Source organism: Ranitomeya imitator, chromosome 2, assembly GCF_032444005.1.
Source record: "Ranitomeya imitator isolate aRanImi1 chromosome 2, aRanImi1.pri, whole genome shotgun sequence".
Taxonomy (NCBI): domain Eukaryota; kingdom Metazoa; phylum Chordata; class Amphibia; order Anura; family Dendrobatidae; genus Ranitomeya; species Ranitomeya imitator.
Genome location: NC_091283.1, coordinates 392,015,539 through 392,022,077, shown reverse-complemented (window position 1 = coordinate 392,022,077; position 6,539 = coordinate 392,015,539). Strand labels below are relative to the sequence as shown.

General features: G+C 46.4%; 1 pseudogene; it reads right to left on the bottom strand.

Annotated features, from left to right (window-relative positions):
• Window positions 1-4,756: 4,756 nt before the first annotated feature.
• LOC138666654 (uncharacterized) lies at window positions 4,757-5,869 on the bottom strand (annotated as a pseudogene).
• Window positions 5,870-6,539: the final 670 nt, after the last annotated feature.

Genomic DNA, 6,539 nt, shown 5'->3' with positions numbered 1-6,539 from the left:
AGGGGGTGTCACGTACCCGCTTCTCAGCACGTGACTTGAGGTTGCGTCTGCAAGGGTTAATCTATCTCCCCTCTCTCAGTCCAGCATTCAACCTCTGTCCTATGCCATAATGGGAGCATATATCACACACCGATCCAGGCCACACACTTGCTCATACACGCTGCCACCACTCACCGAACACACGGGTGATGAGTCCCAGAAATATTACTGCTACTGTCTGCCAATCATAAGGCTCACATACTTTAAGGCTATGGATTCTTTAGAACATGCAAGGTTCAACTTGTTAAAGTATTATGCTTTAATATAAAAGGTACAGTGCTTACAATAAATAGGCTATAAAAGTATGGTAATAAAAATACATACAAATATGCAAAACAGTTATAAAAATAAATGGGAGAAAACTTAGAGAAATATCTAAATTTGTAGTCTGCTTTCTGCTCCCTGAGGAGGGGACGAATATGGATTGGAATACATCAGCTTGGCTGCCCCTCAATCTGTGAACACGATTCTATGTATACAGGCCTAATTTATAGAGTCAACCTGGAGGTCAAATTTCTAGACCAACCTCTCAGGTTAATATTTATAATTGCTCGTTTGTGATTGGACAGTGAACAGTCCACCAATGAATATATTATTTCCTCTTAAATTCTCTGTGTAAGTTTCTCACAGATAGATAGTGTCAGGCTGTAATTGACATCTCTCTTCAAAAGAGACAGAAGGTGTGAAATGCTTCCCCTTCTTGGTTCTTAGCGAGGCCCCCTGGCGAGATTGGAGACAGTAGACTGCTTTCTCGGGATCTCAGGATAACATATGCTGTGACCCCTGTGAGAACTGCAGTCTCAGGACAGATGTTAAATTACTGCTAGTCACACATATATACTTATACATATTTCGCTACACCTTCCACCTTATGAACGTGCATGGGGGTTGACTTACAGGTCAGCTTTCGAGCGAGATAGGCCATCAGCATTGCCATTATCGATTCCTTTCTTATGCCGAATTGTGAAATCATATTGCTGTAATATCAGACTCCATCTAAGCAATTTCCCGTTGTCCCCAACTACTCTCTTGAGCCAACTCAATGGGTTATGATCTGTTATCACAGTGAAGTTGCGCCCATAGAGGTATGGTTGCAGCTTCTGCAGAGCCCACACAATTGCCAAACATTCCTTCTTAATGGTGGCATAAGCCACTTCTTTGGGCAGGAGTTTCCTGCTTAGGTAAAGAATTAGGTGCTCCTCACCTTGCTGGTTTACCTAGCTGAGAACCGCACCTATCCCATAGGTGCTGGCATCTGTCTGCACTACAAAACTGTGAGTGAAATCTGGGGCCTGAAGGATGGGTGAACTAACCAATACTGACTTTAGGGCAGAAAATGATTGCTCACACTGAGGACTCTAGGAAACAATTTTGGGAAGCTTCCTCCTGGTCAGATCAGTTAGCGGCTTGGCCAGAGCATTGTAGTTTGGTACAAACCTCCTATAGTAGCCAGCCGTACCCAGGAACGACAGTACCTGCTTCTTGGTTCGTGGGGTGGACCAGGCTGTAATGGCTTCTACATTCCCTGGCTCAGGTTGTAGCAGTCCTCCCCCACCCGGTGTCCTAGATATTGTACTTCCCACATGGCTACCTGACACTTCCCCGACTTAACAGTAAGACCTGCATTTTTAAGCCTTTGCAACACCTGAGAAAGATGTTCGAGGTGTTCCTCCCAAAAATTACTAAAAATGTCTATATCATCAAGATAAGCAACGGCAAAACCATGACATCCTTCCAATAAGTGAATGACCAACCTCTGGAAGGTCGCAGCAGCATTCTTCATACCAAATGGCATCACCAGAAACTCAAACTGCCGAATGGCGTTAAAAAAGCAGACCTCTTCTGAGCTTCTGTGGTCAGGGGTATTTGCCAATATCCCCTAATTAGGTCCATGATGGTGAGGTACGATGCTTTAGCTAGCTGCTCTAACAGCTCATCTATCCTCAGCATGGGGTAGACCTCACATGTAGTCAGTGATTTAATTTCCTGTAGTCTACACAGAACCGGGTAGTACGGTCCTTTTTTGGGACAAGAACCACAGGCGAGGCCCAGGCACTCTGGGATTTTTATTCCCATAGTCCTATTAAATGACGGCCAGGTCACTTCAATGAAACATAGTAAACGTAGTCTATTGTGGAAAAAGGTACCACAAAAGACAAAAAGTGAAGTGCAGCAAAAAAAGTTCAATATAAAAAGTGATTTTTATTTATACAGGGTAAAAGAGTTCAACAATAAAACAGACAGGGGTATGGGACCTCCAAAAAGGGGGGAGGATAACCAGCATCATATGTGACAATAATGACAGATAAACAGTCTATTATTAAAAGTAGTAATAAAATCAATAAAGTGCACGTATTGTATTGCCAGTCTATTAGAATTTCAAAATCCTAGTTTTCTTAGCCACCAAGATTTTAGGTAAAAATTGCTAAAGTTCGGTGAAAAATCAGCCGGGGCAGTTGCTTTGCTAACCGTGCTGAGCTGTGAGAATTTCACTATTTGCACGGAATATAACCATCAGGAGGGAGAAAAGAGGGTTAGAAATTCAAAGAAATAGAGAGGAGATCTGATATGGATACCTGTTAGGTTGGTGATGCTGAGATGGAAGCAAGTGCTGTGAGGCAGTGCACAGGAAAGTAGATGCTGGTGATGCTTCCCCTCTCCCGACGAGCGCCGTTTTGCAATTAGCTTCTTCCGGGGGCGGGTACAGGTGTATAGGTTTAGAGAGGATTATTTAAACAAGGTGCCATATGGTAATAGGTTGTGGTACAAAGGCCGGATGTGTCCACCAGACCTATACGAGTGCACGCAGAGATGACCGCCCCCTAAGGCTGTAGCATAGTCCACCACCGTGAGGATGTACTTTTTGCCAGAGCAGCAAGGGATTGCAAGTGGCCCTATGATATCCACAGCCACTTGCTGGAAAGGCTCATCGATCACTGGCAGTGGTATCAATGGAGCTTTCTGTATATTCCCGGACTTTCCAACTCTGACAAACTACACATGATCAACAGTAATAGGCAATATCTGTCCCCATCTTGGGCCAATAGAAGTTATGTGTCAGGAAAGCTTTAGTCTTTTGTATTCCAAGGTGTCCGGCCAGAGGAATTTCATGAGCAATCTATATATATAATTGTCTAAGGGGTACTTCCGTCTTTCTGTCTGCAACTTCCGTAACGGAAATCCCACGTCGCTGATTGGTCTCGCCAGCTGCCTGTCATGGCTGCCGCGACCAATCAGCGATGGGCACAGTCCGATTAGTCCCTCCCTACTCCCCTGCAGTCAGTGCCCGGCGCCCGCATGCTCCCCTTCAGTCACCGCAGTCAGTGCCCGGTGCCCGCATACTCCCCTCCAGTCACCGCTCACACAGTGTTAATACCAGCAGTAATGGACCGCGTTATGCCGCGGGTAACGCACTGCGTAACTGCTGCTATTAACCCTGTGTGTCCCCAACTTTTTACAGGAGTAAAAAGATGTACTGTTAAAACTAATAAAAAAACAAAAAACCTGCTATACTCACCCTCCGTAGTCCACCGAGCCACGCACGGCCTCCGCCATCTTCTGTTCCCATAGATGCATTGCAAAATTACTCACAAGACTTAGCGGTCTCGCGAGACCGCTAAGTCATCTGGGTAATTTCGCAATGCATCCTGGGAACGGAAGATGGCGGCAGCCGCGCACTCATCGCCTGCACCACAGCTTCACTGGATTGGATCCCGGCAGGTGAGTATATAACTATTTTTTATTTTAATTATTTTTTTTTTTAACAGGGATATGGTGCCCACACTGCTATATACTACGTGGGCTGTATAATATACCGCATGGCTGCTATATACTACCTGGCCAGTGTTAAATGCTATGTGGACTGTGTTATGTACTGCATGGGCTGTGCTATATATTACGTGGCCAGTGTTATATACTGCTTGGGCTGTGTAATATACCACGTGGCCAGTGTTATATACTGCATGGCCTGTGTTATATACTATGTCGCCAGTGTTATATACTGCGTGGCTGCTATATACTGCGTGGGCTGTGTTATATAGTACGTGGGCTGTGTTATATACTGTTTGGGCTGTGTTATATATTGCGTGGCCTGTATTAACTCATTGGGTGTTCTACAATATGTATGTATGTTTATATTTGGCAGCCACATAGTATATAGCACAGGCCATATCGTATTTGTCTGCTATATACTACATGGCTCCTATATACTACGTGGCCTGTGCTATATACTATGTGGCTGCTATATACATACGTACATATTCTAGAATACCCGATGCGTTAGAATCGGGCCACCATCTAGTTCTCAATAATTGTTCCCTAAATGGATAAGGAACGACCTGTCGCTTTTCACAGTCCCAAGGTTCTGTAGTATCCATGGGGAGAGTCTCTTTATACAGTCTGCCCTTGTCCCAGTATACTCTCTCTTTGTCAGAAGCAGTAAGGGGTTGGCCTGCAAGACATCTAAGCTTCTCCAGACTGACATCTGTCCGCAAGGCCTCCTGGATGCTCTGACTGTCAGTCTGCAGGCCCTGGCCTAGTGTGAATGCCAGGCCCTAATCTGAAGCTGAGTCTTCAGTGTCTGTTATTAGGGACCTTGGTGGGTCTGCTATGTGAGGAGGCTCCGGGGCCACAGTATGGGCCTCCTGTTCTGGCAGTTCTGTCTGAGACTTATCCCTTAATCTCTGGGGTTGAGTTTGCGCCGCAGCCTGACTCCGGATCACAGCTGCCACATACTGTACGTACAGTCCTGTGCATTGATACATTTTCTCTCCTCGCATGGGATCTCAGGTGTGTCACTTGCTTCCACCTTCTCTGTAGCATTTACTTGCAAGGGAGAAATATAGTGGGACACCATCCTACCCAGGTCTGTGCCTAGCAGCACATTGGTGGGGATAGCCTCTGATACTCCCACTTCTCTCAGTCCTTTCCCTGCTCCCCAGTCCAGGTACACACGGGCCACAGGCATGGCAGGGCTGACCCCTCCAATCCCGGTTATAGACATAGTCTTTTCAGGTATGATATCAGCAGGGGTTACCATTGCTGGACGCACCAGAGTCACCTCTGCCCCAGTGTCTCTGAGAACAATGGTGACATTATTGCCAACAGTGACAGATTGACAGTTCTCATTAGCCTTCGCATCAGAGCCAGCTACAAAGAGGACAGACAGTGGGGACACAGACAAACAGGTCCCACTTTATTGCAGTAGAAGCACCGTCGTGCATCGCCTAAAGAAGGTCTAGTCCCTGAGATCCCATAGGAGCTGGGCTTGGACAGCACTGGTGATCAGCCGGCAGAGGGAGAAGGGTCCCCGTTTGGCTTACCTCCCTTCCAGCTGAATCCCGATGGCTTCCGCACCTCAGGAATCCTGTTAGCCACATAGTCTGCAATCTTTGCAGCCTGATCCGCAGTTTGTGGCTCCCGATCACACACAAATTGTCGTACATCCGTGGGGCATATGTGAAGAAATTGATCCTTGACCATAAGATCTGATACGTCCTCAAAACTGTTAACAGAAAGTCCCCTGAGCCATTGGTGGAACATGGTCCTCAAGGTGCTCACAACATCCGCATAGCTGTCAGTTGCTCCAGGTTGTAGGTTCCGGAACTTTCTCCGATACACTTCTGGGGTTAGGTTGTATTGCCTGATCAGGGCCTCTTTTATGGCCTCATAGTTCCCATCTAGCTCTGGTGGGAGACCAGCAAAAACTTCCAGGGCTTTGCCTCTCAACCCTGGGGTTAGATACTGTGCCCACTGCTCGGGGTAGATGGTATTGCCTGAAGGTTTTTTTAAACCCTCAAAGGAAAGTATCTAAGTCCGTATCCTTCTCCATCACAGTGAAATTTTCCAGACGTGGTCTCCTCGGATTTATGTCTTTGGAGGGGATTAGGTGAGGACCGATACCCTCTCTATTTGAGCCATCTGAAGCTTGAAAGCTCTCTCCTCCTGGCGTTCTGCAGCAGCAGCCTCTCGGTACTGTAAAATAAGCTGCAGACGTAGATTGGGATCACTTGTTCTCAGCTCTTGTAAGGCCATTTGTAAAGTAAAGTCCATAGGCTCCTCAGCACTGGCATTGCTGGCTCTTCCATCAGGTATCTCCGGTGCAAGAGCTGGCATTGCTGGGTCTCCCTGAGGTGGACTCTCTCCTTGCCCAGATGTTCCTGTACTTTGCTCTATGTCAACTGCTCGCAGTTCCTCGGATTTCGGCAGTTCCTTGGATCGGCCGTCTCTATTCCTCTCTGCTCACAGAGGTCGATCAGAGCCTCTTTGCTCTGCTTCTTGTACTGGGCTGCTATATCGATGAACAGGCTTTGTCAAATAAAAGATAGAAAAGAAAAACAGGGAAGGGAAACTTTGCAAGTATGTCTAAGTAAGCACTGAGCTGAACTTTGTAGAACTGCTGCACTCCTCGCAAGGAGTAAGCAGTTTATACCTTGTGGGAATAAAAGGACTAGAAATAGGAAAAACCCAATGTGGCTAAACAAAGAAGTAAGACAGGCAAT